General features: G+C 33.6%; 6 non-coding genes across 6 annotated transcripts; 3 read left to right on the forward strand and 3 right to left on the reverse strand.

Annotated features, from left to right (window-relative positions):
• Positions 1–227: 227 nt before the first annotated feature.
• Positions 228–309, reverse strand: Trnas-aga. Its single transcript has one exon. It is a non-coding gene; the product is annotated as a tRNA-Ser (tRNA).
• A 5,619-nt stretch (positions 310–5,928) lies between these two features.
• Positions 5,929–6,010, forward strand: Trnas-aga. Its single transcript has one exon. It is a non-coding gene; the product is annotated as a tRNA-Ser (tRNA).
• A 164-nt stretch (positions 6,011–6,174) lies between these two features.
• On the reverse strand, positions 6,175–6,256 carry Trnas-aga. The gene has a single exon. It is a non-coding gene; the product is annotated as a tRNA-Ser (tRNA).
• A 3,996-nt stretch (positions 6,257–10,252) lies between these two features.
• Trnas-aga lies at positions 10,253–10,334 on the forward strand. Its single transcript has one exon. It is a non-coding gene; the product is annotated as a tRNA-Ser (tRNA).
• Positions 10,335–10,676: 342 nt separating this feature from the next.
• Positions 10,677–10,758, reverse strand: Trnas-aga. The gene has a single exon. It is a non-coding gene; the product is annotated as a tRNA-Ser (tRNA).
• Positions 10,759–13,645: 2,887 nt separating this feature from the next.
• Positions 13,646–13,727, forward strand: Trnas-aga. The gene has a single exon. It is a non-coding gene; the product is annotated as a tRNA-Ser (tRNA).
• Positions 13,728–18,897: the final 5,170 nt, after the last annotated feature.

An 18,897-nucleotide genomic window follows, 5' to 3' on the forward strand; every position in this document is an offset into this window, starting at 1 on the left:
TATATGTCTTAATTTGAACAAAGCGGAGCGATTGTGAAAGTGCTTTACTCTCAACATAACAGCCAAGGCCAAGCATTTTAGTTCAATGGAACTGTATCTGTCAGAACAAATAGATATGGTAAATAGGTGTAAATAAAACTTGACGAAAGATGACGATAAGAATAAAATATACAAACATTGCTTTTGTTTGATTAATAAATTCTGCGCTGTGATATAAAAAAAAGCTCCGCAGTCGGTAGGATTCGAACCTACGCTCCCAGAGGGAATCTGATTTCTAGTCAGACGCCTTAACCGCTCGGCCACGACTGCTGCATGGAACCTTATGAATATTCGAGATTGTTTTTAATTGAATAAATCTGAAAGTGAAATGTATTGCATGTGAAATGATGTAAGTATGTTAATGCCAAATATAAGAAGAAGTATGAATCATTTTACTAATATGGACTGAAGAGTCAAATAAACACCAACTGAAAAGATGATGTCCGCAAGCGAACAGTGACTATAGGCGTTAAGGATAAGCAAATTTAAACAATTTCTCCAGAAGTTTGACCAACTAAACTGGTATGGAAATTACTAAAAACATATATATTCACTAATATTGATAAATCTGCGTACCTGTGCTACGTAAAGTTTTGTTTATAATAGAGTATATAATTAGTAGTAGACATCTATCATATTCTTAATGAAGCTCTGGAAGCGTAAGACTCACAATAGTGTTCAACTGTTTTTGTGCCGGGTATCCGTGTTGACCGGACAAACCAATTACCCGGTCCAAACGGACAATGTTCGAAGCGCACGTCCGGATTGTACACACTGTCTTTTGTTGTGAAGTGTCAGATTGGAGTCATTTCGAGTGCCCTCGGGCTTCTTTCGGTGGATGTTTTTCTGGGATTCTTGATTTTATCTTTGATGTCAAAGTAACGATTGACTTCCCGCGCCTGATAAACTCGTAAGTGGCAATAATATTCTATGTTTATGTGAACCTTTGAAATGTGAGTGAATTTTGAAAATTCATTTCACTAATGGGAAATGAATACGTTCTGTTTCAAATTACTGGTGATTTAATTAGATAACCCATACAATTAAACAAGTTTACTTCGGAAGAAAATTCTTTCATGTAATGGACGATTTCGTTGTTATAACGGACTATTAGAATACATACCTATTACGTAATTTTTATTTGTTTTGATCGAGTCTTCTAAATTTTTTAGATTTTTCTGCAATTTCTTAACGTTCTTTTTATATATTTTATTAATATTTACTCTGTATAGGATTTTTTGTATTTAAACGTAAAAATTGGAAAGTTGCTTCTGAGTTGATTTATTTGTGGTACAGCGTCACTGATCAAAGTGTCACATCTGTATTCAAAAGTAAACTATTCTTTGATAGATTTCTGATGAAAGCTAAACATTTCACCATGCGCACGTCCAATAAAGAATCGCATAGAGTCAGTGGGTAGAAAGTGCATATCGCAGCATTTTGATTATGACTGCCAGTATTAGGGCGGACATAACGGTCTCTGTCACTATTTCGTAATGTTTTGTTTTTTCATTTCAGTTGTGATAAAACCCGAACGGGCATGACAAATAACAAATAAAAAATGGGACGTTTTTGTTTTTAAACGACTTCAAAAAAGGAGGTATTCAATTCGACTGCTTTTTATGATTCTTTTTTTAAATTGAAATCTGGTGCTTGCCATTTAAATTTAGTCTGGTTCTGATAATTTGAACGCGGTTTAGTTTGTTGTTAAAAATAATTACGAATATAATAAATCTTGGTTGCCAACTCTTTAATTATTATCTTTGATTCTGAATTGTCTCCAATGTCTGCTTATGCCACGGGGCTACCGTTTCACGTTTTGTTAGATTCTAGGTCATCTGTACATTTCTTCTCAGACTTATATTATCTGATGTGGCGTATTAGAGCGAACATGTTCGAGTAGCCTTAACAGAGCGATTTAGGTCCCGATTTATGACCTAGGAAGCTATGCAACGTAGCGGGCCGCTTGATTTAACTCGATGTAAATTTATAAACCACGTGGACACTAGCATCGATGGCGTCGAGTGTTGATTACACGACTACGTTTTTAAGCGGTTTATATTGCCTCAACGATTTTTCCATGCGTTTGATGAAAATGGACAGTATTGGAATGAACGCTTCGTGATGATTATAATCTTTTTTTAGTTTTTCAGTGTTTATTTATATGCACTTTTACTCATTTGAAGTACGGAAGATAGATTTGGGATTTTTGTTCAAAAGCTTTATCGTGTAGCTAAAATTTAATTCATAATTGATACAATATAACGTAAATTGACTACTACAATTGTCTGCCGTTAAATATTTGAGATGTTTTAAAGTTATTATGATGATAGAGAATTCGGAAATGTTAAATCTTTAAATTCTAATCAACAAATATAACCTCCGCCTATGTTCCTAATACCAAAACATATATAGCTCAACGGATCTAGGTCATCTTTTTCATAATAATTTCAAATTTCAGTCACATGCGTTCACAATTTTTGAAACTAATAGTATAGTAATTACAGGCACGGTTTCAAAAGTATAATCGTAGTCTAAAGGTTGATACTTGCCCAGTTCCGCAGCCATGTCCGCGTGGACAGGCCATCGATCGCCACTTGAGTGGAGTATTGGCTCGCTGCAATGCAATGGTTTGCGGTTTTTCTATTTCCGATATCAGACTTTTGGTTAGAGGTTTGAACTGGATGATAAGTGCCTTCGTGAACCTACCGGTGTGTTTGTTTAGGTAGGTTTGGTAGCAATAGGAACTATAGCGTTTGAATCGTGCTGGTACAATATCTATGTCAATGGATTAAAGAGATAGAAGGGCATGTTAATAGCGTTACAGTTTTAAAACCAATTACTATAGATTGTCATGTCATTTCACTAATAAATATTAGTAGAGCGAGGTGTGTGTGTGTGTGTGTGTGTGTGTGTGTGTGTGTGTGTGTGTGTGTGTATTATTTTGTTTGTTTTTCTTTCATGTCTCAATGGTGCAATTTTATGATATGCTTTTGTGTCTGGAGATTGGTAAGAGGTTAGAAAGTGACACACTCCACATTTTCCCCGGTGAAAAATCTCGTTTCTACTGGATTTGCATCAAATGATCATGTCATACGTATAGCATACGTCATTATATGACGAATTACTTTTGAATATACAGACCTAAAGGAAATCACTGTTATCTCTTCTACTGGTATAGATGTATAGAAGCGCGACGAATCAAAAAGTGTGTCAAGTAGAATTTCTCAGAAACTCTTTATTTTAATGTACTTTTAAATCCAAGTACGGTAGCTGTCACTTAGAGAACGAAATATGTAAAAAAATTAACTACAAAAAGCCTTTAGGAGGTCTTTTAGGAGGATTCTACCTATAGAATAAGTTATTTATTAGAGTTCACTGGGATCTTCCCAGATTAAAAAACAGTTCATGAAAATATCTTTATACATAATGTTTTCAACTGCAAACAAAATAAGCGTCATGAATTTTAATGTAACTCTGGTAAATCGAATACAGAATGTACATGTTTCTGCCAAAGTCATACACTTTCATGAGTTATTACAAATATGTTATAAACAAAATCGTATACAATGTAATCAGTCATTAAGAACTAGATTACGTTATCACGCCAGATAAAGACCAAAACAAAACCCAGCTCAAAACAAAGATAGGCATGGGAACCAAAATATACAATAATCTTATCGTTATAACTCAGCTAATAGAGGGCCATTAGAGCGGGTTAAAATCGTAATAATCTCTTAGTCTCCAACAACAGAACTGGCGTCGTAAATAAAGCAAATAGGCCAGCATCGTGAGCCGAGTATCAAACTGCGCTTAGCTCGACCGCTAAACTAAATAGCTACCAAGTTTGGTCGCCGGATTACGAACGCCCAAAATCTTACATAAATTATGAGTTTGTGAAATAGTGGTGATAAATTGAACTGAATTTTGCTTTTGTTTGTTATATTTTGGGTTGAGCAAAGATGATTGTTTAGAGATAAGTGAACGTTATTCTTTTATCAGATATGGAAAGACTTTAGGACTTAATGGAGTTGAATTTGGGACAGTGGTTAAGTTAGATTAGTTATAGCTGGATTGCCAATTAGTATAATGCGAATAATACTTTGATACAATAATTAAGATTTCTATACATAAAAATGCTCAGGATATGTGACAGGGTAAAAATACAATTCTAAGAAAATAATAATTATGTATATTTGTTAAAGATGTATAATACTTAATTAGTACTATTAAATAGTTCACATATAGACTGGGTAAACCACACACGGCGCGGCAACGCCATACCTTCAACAACAATATAGTGTCTAATGATAATAAATAACTAAATTAAGGTGATCATTTATATCAAAACATCCGGTAATAATCCTATTTTCGTTAATCACAACCGTTTCCAATTAAATCGGTCTTATTTGTAATGATCTTTTCAAAGTCTGATATTATTTCATCAGCGTAAACATAATAGAGATAAAATGTATAGCTCCATCTGATAAATATAGATATTTTGCCGGTTTATATTTCTTCATTAAAGCCCTTTATGTTCTCACTACGCAAATTATGCTTTTGTTTCAAGGTCTTTTTCAATAAATAAATTTAATGATAACAATTTATGATTTTTATGATTGAAGATTGGAATTTGCAAACGTGATAAATCGCTGTTTAAAAAGATAAATAATGCTTATAATCCATTGTAATTAGTGTGTTTTCCCCCAGTAAAGATAATTGAAGATTACGATGGGATTATTTTATAGGAAGAATGACGGATTTCGGGTATAATCCTACGATTATAAGTTTAGAATTGCAATCCTGTTTCGAATTAACTGATTGCATTTAATTTGTTACGTTGTTTGTTTGTAAGATTATCCGGCAAATTTCGTGAGTCTTTGCAATACTTAGGTAGTATATAAATATACCTACTTCCTACTTCCTATCCTACTAATATTATAAAAGCGAAAGTTTGTAGGGACGTGTGTGTGTTAGTTGCTCTTTCACGCAAAAGCTACTGAACCGATTGCAATGAAATTTGGTACATAGATAGCTGGACAACTGGAATAACATATAGGCATCTTTTTATCCCGATATTCCCACGAGATACGTACTTGCGCGGGTGAAACCGCGGGGCGCAGCTAGTATAATAAATGCGAAAGTTTGAAAGGATATGTGTGTGTTTGTTGCTCTTTCACGCAAAAACTACAGAACCGATTGCAACGAAATTTGGTACGTAGACAGCTAGACAGCTTGAATAACATATTATAGGCAACTTTATCCCGATATTCCTACGGGATACAGACTTACTTATGATATAAAATATAATTTGTGTTATTTGTTTTATCCTCTAATGAGCAATAGATATTTAGTTTATTTAGAAATTTTATATAAGGGTGAAATTTTTATAGAAAAGACTGATATACTGATAATAAGTGAATTGCTTACTGTGAATATTGCTAAATTTCAGTAATTGATATAATAGCTGAGTTTAGCGGATGATAACTGATATAAGAAAGTCTGTCGGTGAAATTACAAAATGATTTGGGTTCAAAAAACTTGTAAATAATTTAATTATGAATTTTTAAATATCTATGCGTGGTCTGTTCCAGAGAAGACGTAGAATGAAACTCACTGGCGCAGTAGAGAAGCGCTACGGTCATACGCACCAACTATAGATTATAAAAAAATATGAAATAGTAACGATTTTCTTAAGAACAGATAATTTATGCAGATTATAAAAAAAAAAGAAAGTAGCGCCGTTAATATGTTGAAAGCAACTGTTTTTGTTTCTTGATTTTATGTCAAGGGTAATTAAACTTATTTATTACACTGACTTTCACTTTTGATGACTGTTAAAAATATAAATGTATGGACTTGTACGCATATTTTGACATGCGAAGAAAAGCAGTCGTGGCCGAGCGGTTAAGGCGTCTGACTAGAAATCAGATTCCCTCTGGGAGCGTAGGTTCGAATCCTACCGACTGCGGACTTGTTTTTTTATTTTTTGTTATGTTGTCTTTTATACTCATATTCATGAATAATTACATCTCAGGATTTTCTGAATCCAACATAAACTTTTGTATGACTTTTAAGCCAAAAATTTTTTTTGTAAATTGTACTTTATAAGGTCGGTCAAAATGCAAAAAGCTTCGCAGTCGGTAGGATTCGAACCTACGCTCCCAGAGGGAATCTGATTTCTAGTCAGACGCCTTAACCGCTCGGCCACGACTGCTCTACACTCTCTCTATAAAAAGGTCCAATCGCTCTCTCGATATCGCCTTGACCGAGCTTATGTTAATCAAAGCAGAAAAGTGGGTCAGTACTTATATTTATAATGTAATATAAGTAATCACTATTAAAGTTAATTTTCTTTATAAGAATAGTAGTTTATTATTTAGAAATGAATAATAGAATTCAAAATAGGAATTGGTATGGATCAAAGTACCTACAAGCGCCGAGATTTTTGATGTGACGTGATACTTTTGATATTAATGACTTGGTTACAAATCATCTGGCGCCACGACCTCCGACAACAAAAACTCCCACTTATTCCGACACAGATTGCCGTTTTCCCAATCACTCCTGCGCAGTGCCACTGCATCATCAGCCACTGGATCCTAGCTATACGTGAGCCGTCCAACCAGCTTTTAACCCCAAGCAAGTCCTTTTATCAGTTCAATATGTATCCCACTCGCAGAATGTTAAGAATCGTTACCTAAGCATGCATATGCTCTTACCTCGCCTAACATGTTAGGAAGCAGAAAGTTACTCTAACTCTTTGTTGACGTGACAACGTCTTAAATTAGGTTGCGGCTCGGAGTCACTCATGAAAAAGTGTAACGCCCGGTAACGTTACGATGAGTCACCGAACTATGATCGGTCCGCCGCGCGCGCAGCACTAGAGAATTAGGCGCATTGAATCGGCGCGTGCTTGTGTCTGTCTCTGTCTTTTTAGTAAACAAAATGTATTTTCTATAGTTAAAATTTGTGCAATTCTTATTTTCATTCAATTCCTTGTTCCTATTGTGCAATTTAATAGTATTCATATCAATAAATATTCTACCGAGAAAAAGACGTTGTCACGTAAAATCTTCGCCCGTAAAACTTTACAGGCAACCATTTTTTTTTTTTTTTCTGCCTCCAAAAAACGCACACATTGTGCTTTAGCAAATGATTCCAAAAACTAAGGAGGAACTCAGTTCAACTGAGTTTTCTTATGGTTTTGCAACTCAATAAACATGTGGGTTTTCAACCGTTTCACGTGATTGTTTTTGTGTTTGACAGGAAGCTGAAATTTGGTTCCATCATAGAATCTGGAGTACATAGTCTGGAGTCTTCTTCCTTAGGACCGCCGGTTTTTCGTAGAGTTTAATTGTTCCGAGTAGCTAGCTACTTTGTGTTCCGTAATGAGAAGTATCATTTCTTATTTTCACACGCTTTTTATTAGCTTCACCTGTATGTTTGTTTGTAATCGACTTCTTTGGGCGCGATTTTGACCCACTTTAAACGGCCAGATTTCGTTCAAACTTTGTAGATTTATTGAGGACCGATGACAATACACTAATTTGATAAAATTATTCCATTTTTCAATTTGCAAAATATGATTTTTGTTAAAGCGTGTTTTTTAGTTTTTTTAAACTATTATAAACACAGTGTCCACATCAAAACGTTCATTTACATAGACTGAGATGGGTAAAATCTAGTTTTGTATATTCATAAGATATGTTATGTATAGGATAGCATTATAGTATCTTAGTATAGGTAATGGGTAATATAATTAATTCTACGCAGAACACTCAACTGATCCTGCGGGGAAACCACTATGACTTTAGGAAACAGTCAAACAAATAACTCATTGCTGACTTTCACGCGTGTAGTCTAAGAGCTAGTGATGTTTTTGTTATTCTATTAATTCTATTTTCATGAACGTTGATAGTGATATAATAGTTATATGATAATATTACTCTTACATAGTTGAAATAAACAAATGTCATTTAGTTATGTGTAGGTATATGAAATGACAATACTATTTTCAATGAAGATTGACAGATTTGTTATCTGTAGCATGCATCTTTGAAAGATGATATTCGTGCATTATTATTTGGTTTTCGCTTGTAGTTCACGATTTCGTTCGGTTATAGATTTTTCCACTAAGTAGATAAGTAATTTAAATCCCGGACAGTGATAAGGACAGCGGAAATGTTGAAATAATTATTGTAATGTAAGTGGAAATAATAAAAAAAAGCCGTTAATATATGGTATCATTGCGGTCCTGGTCTTAAATAGAAGGCTCCAATGTCGTAAATACATTAGACATTACACGATAGGAGAATATAATTTACGAGATGCTGTAAAAATATTTATTTTTTTAATAACCTTCCAATCTTAAGCGACTCCAGGGCTATACAACCTTTCGCTGACAGGGAGAATCCTCTGGATTGCCGCTAACAAAGTTTTGTATCTTCCGAACCTCCAAACCGATGGGAAGTTTCTACCACACTATATTAACAGCTTTTACTTATTGTATTGCTTTTTACAAAGTTTCACACAAGCAACTATTTAATACAATTAGAGGTTTTTATACGGTAATGTTAGTGTTAAAAAGTGAATTATCTATGGATATTTATGTTTGTTATAACATAAAACTTAATATACCTACATAATTTGTATAACTCGATGTCTATTAGGTTGTATTTGTTTTATGTTGAAATAAACGGTATTATAATGTTTTTTATTAATGATTTAGTTCGTGAGCTAAGGAACCTTTTGTTTAGGAGGTTTTTTAATGCATAAATTTATATTTATATTGCCCATCTATCCTTTATTTAATTATTATTGTATTTTAAATACCAATATTTCGTATTTTTTCGTTCTCACAAATTGTACTGTTCCTGGAAAATACAAGATTTCCATTTAAATATGTACTTATATCGTAAAGGGGTAAGCGAATCTGTTAGTATGTGCTGTTATAAGGCGTAAACATTAAAAATATTGGGTAAAATTTATTTTACGAATAGAAAGCCACGTTATCTATGAGTGTATTAGTTATATTTTATGAAACAAAAATTAAGGTTTTCTACAAAACTTGCAATAATAAATCCAAGGACAAATACCTTTGTAATAATATCAGTATGTACAAATTTAATTACTACATACTTAGCCCTGCCATCTGTGAAAAATTGTTATGAACGACGCACTGGTAAATATATTATACCAAAAATTCGTAACACATACCTCATTGTTCTTGATGATAATAAATTAAAAATAGTTTTAATAAATAGTATACTAAAAAGAAACATTTTGTCAAAGGTCAAAGTTATCCCATAAATGTTATCAATGCGAAAGCTGCAAAGATGTGTGTGCGTTTGTTACTCTTTTACGCAAAAACTACTGAACCGATTGCAATGAAATTTGGTACATAGCTGGACAACTGGAATAAAGAAAAAAATTTTATCACTATATTTCTACGAAATACGGACTTATGCGGGTGAAACCGCGGGGCGCAGCTAGTAAGTCAATATTTATAAGATTAAATTCTGCACACTGTCAACAAACTGTTTAGCAGTGTGGCGAAATATTTGTAAAAACAAACTAATATTGTATACTTATAACAATAAAAAATGCCGCTACACTATATTATGTCCAGCTATTAGGTAAAGTTATATCGTTACAAATACTGTTTAATTATTAAAAAGTTATTAAAGAAGTTAGAGCCTATAATATCGATCTTTATCCAAACAAATTACTTTATATTCAAGACGGTTTCAGTATCTAGATTACTTTTGAAATTATTCAAAGGTCTGTTCCTTTCAAGAAATATTACGATAAACTAAACAAAAGAAAATAATCGTGAACTGCCGACACCGTGCCTTCAATGGTACTTAAAAAATCCATGTTCACGCAGGTAAGTCACATAAGAAGAGAAGATCTTGGGATTTATAATTTGGTAATGGACAAAACTGAAGCTCTAGACAAGGTCTTTTTCAATGTCTCGCAATGTCAACTAAATATTCAAATTCTGTAGTTCACTCGCTGTTTAAGTAGCATAATTAATAAATGAAACTTTCTTTACACCGATAGATGGATACATAAACATAAACTTCCATTACGAAGTCCATGAATATTTATCAACGCTGTAGTTCGGTGTAAATAAGGTTTAATAACAGTTGATTCAATAAGGTGAAAGTGCTAGGTTTTAACAAATGATCCATTTTGAACACTTCGTGCAGCAGTCGTGGCCGAGCGGTTAAGGCGTCTGACTAGAAATCAGATTCCCTCTGGGAGCGTAGGTTCGAATCCTACCGACTGCGGAACTTTTTTTGTACTTTTTTAGAAGAGTAGCCACTCTTGAAAATGCTTTAACACTTTTGATTTGTCTGATTTTGAAAGTAAGATTGGGTGCTGGAGGTTATGTTTTTACTTAATTAAAATACAATTTATTAGTTTCCGTTCGCTGTTTATCTTAAATTTCTAAATCCTTCTCAATGTCCATAAATATAAATTTTATAAACCTTAATGTGAAATTCACTCAAATCAGTAAAGTAGATTTGCATTGGATAAAATGAGTAAAATCGGACCATTTAATCTCTATTTCGCGATGACCTCCATTTTTAACAAGTTCAATGTATGAAAAATTTTCAAAATAAAAAGTCCGCAGTCGGTAGGATTCGAACCTACGCTCCCAGAGGGAATCTGATTTCTAGTCAGACGCCTTAACCGCTCGGCCACGACTGCTCTGTATGTTGTACAAAAACTTAAATTATTTACAACCACATACTTTCACTTTTATTGAATCAGCTGTAATGGTTTTGCCATATAGAAAGCCTTCTTACGACGGATCGCTAACCTGACGCTGCGCTATGACGTCGAATTGTGTTGTACTATGGGCTAATGACTGCGACAGATATAGCGCGTACTTAGAGTCAGAGCGTTGTCGGTCTTGACGGTATATTACCGTGCAGTACAATACACTTCGGCGTCATAAAGCGGCGTCAGGGTAGCGCTCTGACGCACGCTAAGAACACTGTCTTTATGACAAAACCTTAACAGTTTTATTTCTATCTGTTACACTTGATTCTGGTACAATTCTGGGTTATATAACATTTTAAATACTTGTATAGAAAAGGGACGATTTCGTCAGTTGGCAATGATAAAAGCCTATTTAACACTTTTCCTTGTATGTAAAATCCATGAAATCACTTTTTTTGAAATCCCGTAAAATTTTCCCGGTAAACCCATAGTTAGAATGACTGGATTGCTATAATTGAGTCAGTACCCTTACTGTTAATTATATAAATAATTTTATTGTACTCGTAGATAAATAAGCAGATGTTCTATTGTAAAATTCATTTATTTCTTTTTGTTTCATAATAAATAAGTCAGTGTTATTTTAAAAACATTATGCCGATGCTTCTTAATACCGGTGCTGCAGCAATCTCAAATCGCCTTGGTAAAGAGACAATTCCTATTTCTAATATGGCTAATACGAAAATTCTTTGAGGAGATATTTAAAAAGCACACAGTAAGAGTAAAGGAGCTTAAAATGTTTGAACAGTGTTGGCTCAGGAACGGTAGGACTGTTTGCTCGTACATATGCTTGCATATTTTCTTGGAAACCATCTCTAAGCGATTTTAAAAGTAATTTTCCATATATTCTTTTAACATTTTCTTCTGTTCTATTGTGGGGTTATTATGTTGAAATCGTAAACTATTTGGATCTGCCTTTGTTGTGTATAATGTCCGCAATGGCGGGGCGAATTTTCAAAACTTTCAATCGACCTGTCATTGACAATTCTTTTATATCTAATTTGTACGTTTATTTTACTATCTGCCTTTGTTTTGGAAGAAGTATATTAAGGGTAAATAAAAAAAATCCATTTGGTCAAGTAGGCATAAGTGTATCTAATGAGAACAAAGACATGAACTTTGTATTTAAATTGTATAATAAAATATTGTTAATTACAAATCATGGTGGTAATTATACTGGTCTTCATTATTATAAGCCCATATTTTCTCCTGATTGAACACTGTTCCCCTATGTGATGACTGATCTGGTCATAAGAAAGGACTATTTCACTTACTACAAATATACCAAAACATTAAAAAATAAAAAGAGGGTAATAGTGGCTGGTGATAAAATGGTAAAGGTGGCTGATTGACTGAAATTTCAACGCACAGCCCAAACTACTAGACCGATAGGGCTGAAATTTGGCATGCAGATGTCAATCTTATGTACACATTCGCTAAATAACGATTTTGATAAATTCAACTCAAAAGGGATGGAAGTTTGTACCACGAAAATTTACTTAGACCACGCAGGTGAAGCTGCAGACAACAGCCAGTACAGTATACTTGAAACCGAACTCACTTAGGGTTAGCTTCTAATACAAAAATTACAGGGATATAACAAAGAGTCGATAAATTAATTCATTCCTAGTTCACGTAAAGTGTATTTTGCCACTAATTAACCCCTAAAGGAGAGAATCTAGATTCAGGAACGAATTATAAAACCCTTTGTCTCGTCGCTTTTGTTCCGGCTGCGAGTTTTCTTTTTGTCAAAGGTATCTTCAGTGTAGGGGCTTTTCATTCCCCATGGTCTTTATGTATGAGCGGTGTTTATACGAAATGGAATATTGTATCAGTAATAGAATAGTCGTTAGAACTTTTCAAGGACCGACAATTGTCGCCTAATTGACAATATTAGAAGTGGTTGATAGCATAGATATGGCAGTTCTTAAGTAATCGATGGCATAGTTAGAGATTCAATTTTGGAAAGCTTTTATTTGTGGGAGTCGAGCATGCATCGGCACGAATTGGGCCAGCTCGCACCGGGAAAGTACAACACCCCCACAGAAAACCGGAATGAAATAATAGCTTGCTTGTTTCGTACGGTGATTGGGGGAGGCGGAAGCCTATTTCCTTCTCCTAGCCCTTCCCAGTCCATTCCTTCTTTCCAGTCATCAATCCTTTCCTTATTCCTTATCCCTTAAAAGCGGACAGCGCATTTTGAGAGGTTTGTGCCTCTGCGAATGTTCATGGGCGGTGGTGATCGTTTACCATCAGGCGAACCACCAGTTCAGTTGCCCGCTGTGACATAACAAAGGTATTCTATATAGCTACCATAAAAACTTTTGGTGACATTGGTCTAGATGCCGTCAATTTTGCTTAAATTTGTTTTCGAGTTAATTACATTTAAGTATATTGGAGAAACTGGAGCCCGTGGCTTCGCGTGGTACTGAGGAATAAGGAAGCATGTGCTAATACAGATTATAATCTGTCTCTGTACAGAATTTTATACACATTCGGATGTGTGAACGAACTTTCACGTTTATAGTATTGGTAAGATGATGATAAGATTTATCTCAATAGCTTTAAAATTATTTCAATAGCTTAAATGTTATTCTAGTACATAAGGTCTCCTGAATATCATCAAAATCCGTTCAGTCGTTTATGTGGTGACAAGTGTAAGTTGTCAATTAAAATTAACTGTGTGTTAAAATCAGAGCAAAACTATTTCAATTTTAACTATTTTATTATAACATATCTATATATTAACTATTTTTTTATTACATAATGTAAACGAGATTTGTAAATGAGGCTCAATTTCATTAGCACTGTGCATGCAGTCGTGGCCGAGCGGTTAAGGCGTCTGACTAGAAATCAGATTCCCTCTGGGAGCGTAGGTTCGAATCCTACCGACTGCGGACTTTTTTTAATATTTGAAATGAATCAAATATTACTAGAATGTAATAAATGAAGTGATTCTTTTTGTATTATTTTTTTAATGTTTATATTAATAGTCACTATTGTCAGGGGATGTGTTTAAGGCCTTTATCCTCAGCCTCGACTTCGCTCGTGGCATATACATAGCTTATATCAATAAATGAATGTAGCTTTCTACTGGTGAATGAATTTTTGAAATCGGTCCAGTAGTTTTTGTGTGAAAACATTACAAACACACAAAAAAAACAAAAGTCTCCTCTTTATTATATTAGTCTATACTAAGGTATCTCTAAACCTTTGATTATAGACACAGTCTTATAAGAAACCTTCCATAACTGAAAAGAGATATAAAGGTGCAGCACACCACAACATACATATTGCATATAACTCGACAATCAGGGTCTGCTCGTTAAGCCATAATTCGATCACAGCCCGTTCGCTAATCACGTGTTCATTTACATACAACTCATCTCTTTGGGGCGGCGGCTCCAAATATGAATGATTGTTTGTGTTTGTTGTGTAGATGTGGTTTTAGATTTTAGTGAATAATATTCATTTGTTATAGTATTTTGTATATATTTCATATTATCTTGGTTATTATCGGGCATGTTTTGTCGTAGCTGGCAGCTATGCTGGTGGTTCGCCTGGCAAGCGTTGCCCGACGCCCATGAACATTCGCAGAGGTAAATTTAGGTTAAAAATCTTAGGCAGTGTGTTTTTTTGTAAATAACACGAAAAATGTTTTTAGTGAATAGTGAAAATGAAGGATAGATATTTTAACAAAATATACGTATTTTCTGTAAGAAGTGAAAAACTGCCTTCAAATTGTTAGAACTAAACAAAATTTAAGGAATCATGAAAATTGGTACATCTAGTAAAAAGTAATGACGTAACAAACACAAAAAAATCCATCGAATTGATAACTTTCTTCCGTTTCTTGAAATTGTTTGATAACCAATTTCAAGAATCTGTACAAGAATAGCCCACGAGTGTTCAGAATGCTTTAGAAAATTTATTTATTAATTTTTTGCCAGTCCAATGTAGCTGAATCTTACTGATTAATCATACTGTGAGTAGGCTTTTGTGTAGATAAGTTATATAAATAGCGGCCTACGGTGATTACGAGCCTTTGTTTATATTTCACTAATAACTATTGAATGCAAATCGTTCGCCAGTTGAAGTAAATACAGTTGAATGTACGTGAATTTAGTTAATTAGTGATGGCGGATTTTTTCACAGTTTCGTTGGACGGTTAGAATAATGGGAAAAGTGTTTAGTTGGACTTTGTTAACGAATAATTATTAATTTATATTGCAGTATCATTATTTTATATTTTTCTTTTGGGTTGTCTGGAATAAATCTGTTAAAATCTACTACCTTTCTCCCGCGGCTTCGTTTGGTAGTTATAAGTTCTAAGCATACATACATACATAGGAACAAACGCGACTTTTTTTTTATTAAGCCTATTGTGTGTATTTTTTTGCATTACCTATTGTCTGTTACGTTAAGTTTTATAAGTTTTAATGCAATTAAGTTTTTTTTTCATTTGTTCATCCATTATAAAGAAAGAGTTTACGTTGATGACGTATGACGTATGACTTTGGATTATGCGACAAAAACCCATCCTGCTATCTTATTTTCTACTACTATTTTCATGTAAATTGTAATACTTCAAAATATCTGAAATGTGTATGAGCGAAGTTTAGTTTGATTATTGATTAATTTTATAGGTAATAACACTAGTTTAGCACACAGGCACCCGTATATCTACAAATCGTAATGCAAAGCTGTTGACAATATATAAAAAATTAATTAACCCCCAAACACGTGCTACTAAAATATTCGTTTGCGTTCGCAATTAATATCAGCAGCGATTTTACCGACAATTACCGTGCTGAAACACTTACGTCACGGCCCTAACACACAATTATTCATGAAATTTCATAGTAGCTATAGTAATTAAGCAATTTTTGAAGCGAGAAATTTACAGCGCCCGCCCGCCCTCCTCTACTTTTACTGCAATTCTTTTCAAAGTTCTCATTGGTGTTTTAAAGTTTTACTACGGCAAGTGAAATAAAATAGCAGGGGTTAATGAGTTCAAGCTTCGGTGCTTAGTCTGTTTCATTTTTAGTTCGGAATTAATTTTTTTTTGTTGTTTTTGCTTTAATGTCAATTGGTGGTGGATGCTCTTGTTGGCTTCTAATTTGCGTTCATCGATCATGGATGTCAAATTTGAATTTAGAATTTGATTGAAAAATGTTTCCAATAATTCAAATTTCGAGCGTGGAATAGCATTCATTGTTTTTAGTGAACTCAGGTTTGGTTACTAAATGTCATATAATTGCATGCGGTGTCCTAGAGCCATTATGACTTTGGGACCTTAAAGAAAATAGCGAATTTCCATCAAAAGGCTAGCAAAGCACCTGTAACTACTAATGTTACAAGTGTTTACGAGCGGTGGTGACCACATAACATCAGGCCTGCCTTTTTCCTTGCTATGCCCCAAAAAATTCAATGTCATTAGTACATTGTAATTAAATTGAGTTAATATGCTATTTGTGTTGATTTAATTTTACTATGAGTTAAATAAAAAAATATAGTGCTTCTATAGAGAAAACATCTCCAATCACTTAAGTAACGAACCATTACTGGAATTACTGAAATAATATTAAAAATGGCGCATCTTTCGTTTAGAGATAGTAATTAATATACATTTGAAATCATAGTAGTGAACTGATGAAAACTAATAGAGATTTTTTTCAATAAATGCGATCTCTTTCGTTATTAACAACTGAACCAATGTAACTGAGCTTTACGAACTTAGTTCTCTATTTATTAAAAACTAGTTGTCGGCCCCAGCTTCACATGTGGTGTGTTTCCCCATTAAAGACATGTAAAAAAAGGATTGTGTGGTTTTATGAAACCACGGTAAAAGTTAAACTTTTTTTTCACATTATAGATATTTAACTACCGTATTGAAGCCTCCGTATTGGCCTCGGCTCTGACGAGCGCCTTTCCCTTTCCCTACCCCCGGCCGACCGTCACGCGACATGCGATACACAGACCAACAAAATTTGAGACGATGTAATTAGAGTTTCACTTCACGAGTTTTAGGCTTACCATCACGTTTGGTGATTTATTTTCGTTTTTATAAATAATTTTAAATTCAATAAGTCTTGAACATTTACCTGCATCACATAATAGAATTACCAAGATTACAATTTTTCTGAAATTAAAGTAATTTGGTGCTTTTGCTTCAAAACTGAAACGATCAGCATTTAAAAAAATATAAATTTAACAAAATACATATAAAAGGCATTTAGTTGTTCATTTAAATTTAAATTTGGTGACCATTGTGGTGAGTGGTGACCTATTCAAATTTAAAACGCCTGCCAAAAAATGAAAGCAAATTTTTGCGGGAGACACTTCACTTGTGTGGTTACAAATATTATAAAAATGATAGGAGATGCCAATAATAAATTTTAATGAATATATGGTTTAATGACTATTTTTATTTAAAATTGAATAATTTGGGCAGACGAAATTCTATAAATTTATTTTTTAATTTCGTAAAAAATAATTTTAATGCATGATTGTGATATAAAGCTGAAGAGTTTGTTTGCGTTTGCTAATCTTCAAGAATCTATCTAGATCTCTAATAAATCAAGAACTATAGCTTCGATTATAAACAATATTTTTGTTTTGTGTCTATTGACTGAGCAAGGTTACAGTTAATGAATCAGAACTAGGGCATTATGCTTCGGGTTCCCTGAGTGGCATTTTTTTTGGCACACGCAGCCACATAATAGTTGTAAGCATTAATTTTTGATTATCTTCTTTTCAAATTTATTGTTACTGTAGTATGATCTGTTGTGTGTGGGTTAAATATATTTTTCTTCTTCTTTCTAATATAACGTTCATATTCTTAAATAACGAAAAAGTTTTAGTTAATAGGAGCTTTACCCGTCATTATTTTCCTTTTATTAGGTACTTTAAAATAGACACAATATCGTCTCACGCATGAATTATTTTACGAATTCACGAATTAATTCTGTTTCTGTTCAACATGATGTGTTATCTTCAATGTGAAAATTAATTCTAATTAATGTCAAAGATTATGTAAGTATAGATGTGACGTCGTCGTGTTTCTAATTTTAATATGTAAACGTTTGAGTTTCTTTCACGGCTCAATGGAATGGTTTTATGATGTGATTTGCTGGCTAGATATAGTGAGCCTAGTATATTACTATATCGTGATTCATTCATCATTCATTCATCATCAGCCCATATATGTTCCCACTGCTGGGACACAGACATCCTATGAGGGTACACACCATAATCCTCAATTTAGACACCTCAACTCATGGGAATAACCTAACCACGCGGGCGAAGATGCGGGAGGGAAGCTAGTAAATTTTCTGTGTTATTACATGTGACGTGTAATTGCTGGGTTTTGTTTCAGCAAATTTACTTCTTCTATTATACGTGTAGTAATGTGAAATAAAGACATTAAATAAGTATAAGATTCTATATACGATGTATTAATGGAAAATTAAAGAATGTCTATGTATCATTCTATTTTATTATTAGAGATAAGCAGTTTTTCATTAATTGTACTGAAATACAATTGATTTTGTACATTTTTCTAATAAATTTTATTTAAATTGGACAATATAACTATTTTGCTAACCAGACGCCCGTATCCTTTTCCTCACCTTTTCCCTATCATGTATAACCGTTTGCTTATCCCCATTTATTACAATCCTACCTCTGCAAATCTTGGGCAGAGGTGAACAAACGATCATCAGGCGAACCATCAATCTGCTATAACATTATAAAAATAATTTAACTAATTAACCATCCTTTCGTTTCCTTGCCCACCAGGTTGTCTGCAAGAGATCACTGCTTAAGGCCGCTTATCGTGCTCTTCATATTCGAAATATTTTCCTTGTTTGTTTTTTATTTTTCTGCACAATAATGAGTATTTAATTTGGTTTGATTTGAACCTTAAAATTTGTACAGCATCGTCTGTCGAATTTAAAACTATATTGTACGAAAGCTACAAACATATACATATACATGTAAAGAAAATATATTTCCTTTATTTTATTATTCCTAAAATATTATTTAGTAAAAACCATAGATAGCGCT

Source organism: Zerene cesonia, chromosome 1, assembly GCF_012273895.1.
Source record: "Zerene cesonia ecotype Mississippi chromosome 1, Zerene_cesonia_1.1, whole genome shotgun sequence".
Classification (NCBI taxonomy): domain Eukaryota; kingdom Metazoa; phylum Arthropoda; class Insecta; order Lepidoptera; family Pieridae; genus Zerene; species Zerene cesonia.